Source organism: Sciurus carolinensis, chromosome 1 (assembly GCF_902686445.1).
Source record: "Sciurus carolinensis chromosome 1, mSciCar1.2, whole genome shotgun sequence".
NCBI lineage: Eukaryota > Metazoa > Chordata > Mammalia > Rodentia > Sciuridae > Sciurus > Sciurus carolinensis.
This window is the reverse complement of record NC_062213.1, coordinates 98,639,612-98,644,203: the sequence shown is the minus strand read 5'-3', so window position 1 is coordinate 98,644,203 and position 4,592 is coordinate 98,639,612.

The following is a 4,592-nucleotide window of genomic DNA, read 5'->3' as shown; positions in this document are numbered from 1 at the left end:
GGACCACAAGTTTGAGACTAGCTGGGTAAATTAGCCAGACTCAATCTCAAAATTTAAAAAGGGCTGGGGATATAGTTCAGTGGTATAGCTCTTACCTAGTATATGCAAGTCCTTGGATCCATTCTAGAACTGCAAAATAATTATAATAAATTCTAAAATAAATAAAATTACAGAAGAAGACATTTTTCACTTAGATAAGAATTATTTTGTAGGCAGTCTGAAAAAAGTCATCTTGGGATCAAAACTGATGGAGCTATACTTTGATGCAGAAAAGATCTTGTTCCTACAAGAAATATTTATCCTAAATTTTGATTCAACATAAAACAAATTAGTACAAACCATAAATACAGTAAAATAGCAACCAGTGAGCAAAATCTTAGAGAATAAGAAGGTAAATAAGTATTTTTCACAAAGAAGTACAGATACCAGGAATAAGTAAGATGCAGTTATAGTTTTTTTAAAAATATTTTTAAAGATGTTGATAGACCTTTATTTTATTCATTTATTTATATGTGGTGCTGAGAATTGAACCCAGTGCCTCACACATGCTAGGCAAGTGCTCTACCACTGAACCACAACCCCAGCCTCAGTTTTTTTTTTTTTGTTTTTTTTTTTTTTGCAGTGCTGGGGATTGAACCCAAGGCCTTGTGCTTGCAAGGCAAGCACTCTACCAACTGAGCTATATCCCCAGCCCTCAGATTTATTTTTAATAATGACTAAAGGAGCCAGGTGCAGTGGCTTGCCTGTAATCCCAGCAGCTCAGGAGGCTGAGGCAGGAGGATCAAGAGTACAAAGCCAACCTTAGCAAAAGCGAAGCACTAAGCAACTCAGTGAGACCCTGTCTCTAAATAAAATACAAAATAGGTCTGGGGATGTGGCTCAGTGGTCAAATGCCCCTGAGCTCAATCCCCAGTACCAAATAATAATAATAATAATAACAATTATTATTATTATTATTATTATATATTATTATTAAAGGAAAAATTCCTTCTTTTATGTAAATAATACTAACAGAAACTATTTTTATTATTTCAAGTGTACATACTCAAAAAGCTTATCTTTTTTTCATTAACTGAGCTTATAACTTCAAATTCTAAATGCCGTGTGTTATAGTTTGGATCTAACATGTCACCCAAGGCTCATGTGTTAAAAGGCTTGGTCCTAACTGATGGCATTATTGAGAGCTAGTAAGGTCTCATGGAAGGAAGGAAGGTTACCAGAGATATGGCCATGAAAGGGATAGTGGAACCCTGGTTCCTCCTCTCTCATTCTGCCACCTTGAGGTGAGCAGCTTTACACTGCCCCTCATTCCCCATCATAGACCCCAAGCAGTGGGGTCAACTGACCATGAACTGAATCTCTGAAACCATGAGTCAAAATAAACCTTTCCTCCTTTTAATTTTATCTTCTCAGATATGTCATAGCAACAGAAAGGTTGCTAATATACCAACCATGGTTGCTTTATTCTTGTTATTGCTGTGGGGTTTTGTTTTGTTTTGTTTCATTGTGTGTGTCTGTGTGTGTGTGTGTGTCTGTGTGTGTGTGTCTGTGTGTGTGCGCGCACGCGCGCTGCATATCAAACCCAGGGTATCACTTGTGCCAGGCGATCATTCTGCCTTTGAGTTACATACTATCCTCAGCCCACCATGATTATTTTTTAGTGCATATTTTTTATTAACCTATGCACAGTTACTTGTTTTCTGTTTGTGGAAGTAATGGGTCAAACAACCACCACTAAGTCCCAACAGAAGAGAAAGTGGTTTAGCATGCACAAGGTTCTGGGTTCAGTCCCCAGCATCAGTGTGTCCAGACTCCTAATGTTGTTCTCAGACAAAGCACATCTATCTGCCAATTGCTTGCCAGCAGAAAATCAGTCTTAGCTGTTCAGGAAGAATTACTACATTACCTGAAAGACATTTACATTTTCTATTTATTTTACCAGAAGATTCAACAACCTTGGGAATGAAGGACTTCCATATAAGAGTTTTTTTGAAAATCTGCATGTTAGTGGAAGTTCCACTGAAGATGGTTACAAAATCATGATTATTAATGTTAGAAACAAAGTACCAGGTGATAAAGTGCTTGCCTAGCATGCACTAGGAACTGGGTTCAATCCCCAGCACTGAAAAAAAAGAAAAGAAAAGGTTAAGGATTTTGTAAGAAGACCAGACTATAATTATGATGCAGATGCCTTGACTGCAAACTTTATTATTTCACAAAACATGATTATTTATTTACTTAGTTATTGATATTGGAAATTGAATCCAGGAACATTTTACCAGTGAGCTACATCCCCAGTCCTTTTTTTATTTTTTTATTTTGAGACAGGGTCTAGCTAAATTGCTGAGAATGGCCTCAAATTTTTGCTTGCTTCAGCCTTCAGAGTTGCTGGGATTATAGGCATGTACCACCCACCAAGTGTTTTCAATGTGCAATATTTAAAAAGTTAATATTACTACTATAATTTTTAAATTATATAAATTCTATTATCTTAACCATTATGGCAAACCATCTTCTTTCCTTTTTTTTTTTTTTCAGTGTTAGGATTAAACCAAGGGTCTTACACATGTGAGACAAGCACTCTTATCACTGAGTTACATGCCCATGGCAAAGCAATTTTTTATTTATTTAGAACAGTAATATGCAGATGTGCCAAAGTTTTTTTTTAAGTATCCCTGAATGGAATTGCCAGGTTTAGCCAATAAATTTCATAGGACAGGACAGGTCAATTTGATTTTAGGATAAACAACAAATAATTATTTAGTATGTTTGTTTTGTTTTGTTTTGTTTGCGATTGTTACGAATTCTTTTAATTTACCTACATTTCTTCCTTCCGGCATTGCTCAGGGAGGCTGAGAGAAGGTGTTGCCTTTCTTGTTTCTGTTTTTTAACATTTTACTTTTTTGTTATTGATAGAATTTTATTTTATTTATTTATATGCGGTGCCGAGAATCGAACCCAGTGCCTCACACATGCTAGGCAAGCACACAACCACTGAGCCACAACCCCAGCCCTCTTTTTTTTTTTTTTTACAAAATTTTTTATTTGTTCTTTTTGGTTATACATGAGAGTAGAATGTATTTTGACATCTCATACATACATGAAGTATAACCTCCCTTCTTGTGGTTGTACCTGATGTGGAGTTACGCTGGTCATGTATTCATATATGAACATAGAACAGATGTCTGATTCATTTTACTATCTTTCCCATTCCCATCCTCCCTTCCCCCACCCCCACAGTCCATTCTGGACAACCTCCCCACCCTACTATTATGAGTCAAAATCCATATATCAGAGAACATTTGCCCCTTGGTTTTTTGGGACTGGCTTATTTCATTTAGCATAAGTCTCCAGTTCTAGTCATTTAATGCCATGTCATTCTTCTTTATGGCTGAGTAATATTCCATTGTGTATATGTACTATTTAGTACGTTTTGAATGTTGCATAGGACAACTTGCCCTAAAGAATTTTTATATTTTATCTGACAACCCCACTTTTGGAGGATAAAATTTTAAGGCTATTTGGGGGAGGAAAAAAAATCAGGAAATCCACTTAGGTAAGTAGCTACTGCAGAAATCTAGGAGAGAATTTTAAGAACTTGACATATTCTATTTGTTATGGGGCAAAATTTAAGAACAGACCAATCACCATTGAGAAGTCCAAATTTGAGAGTCTTTATTAAGCCGGCCAGCTGACTGTCTCACACAATGCCCCAAAAAATGGCTATTGGGAGAACAACCCTGACCACAGGGTTGTAGAGGTTCTTATACCAAAAATTACATTATGATTCAAAATTACACATTAACATCATGAGATCATCGACAGAGGGGGAAGTGGGTCAAAATGACCCTTACCTAGGTACAAACTAAAGAATGGTTGCTAACATCCACACAATCACTGTTCACATGGTACATTGTTTAGGAGCAATAGGAATCAAAAGCGAGCAATTTTTTACTACATAGGAGTTGCCATTGTATATTATTAAACATATCACACCAAGTAACTGGGCACAGAGGCGGGGTGTTCCATGGGAGAAACTTATTTCCTATATAATATGGAGTCTCAGAGCAAAATGGAGTCTGTTTAGTCATTTCCCTTAGAGTCTGGCCTATAACATTCTCATGGAGTCAGATCTGTCAACCCATCACATATTGAAACTGAAAAGAAAATTATTTCCATAAATACTATTGTTACAGAATAATCAACAAGACCTACCATATAGTTAAATATGAAATGAAAGACTTGTGATGTCAAAAGCTTTTGGATATCAATAACAAAGACAAATTCTGAGTGAAAGTTCAGATTTGTTTAGTTAAAGTATTAGCTGGTGGAACAGTCAGGTAAAAATGCTTATAAAGCATAGGAAATCATAGGACACCTAACCAAAATACAGGTAGGATCTAGACCTAAACTTATGCATCACCTGTAAGAGACTTATTGTTGCAAAGAACATCAGCACCAAAATTAAAAGTGATAAGAAAATGAATTTTAAAAAAGAAAGAAAGAGAAAGGGTTGGGGATGTTACTCAGTGGTAGAGTGCTTGCCTGTCATGCATGAGACTCTGGGTTCAATCCTCAACATCACAAATAAA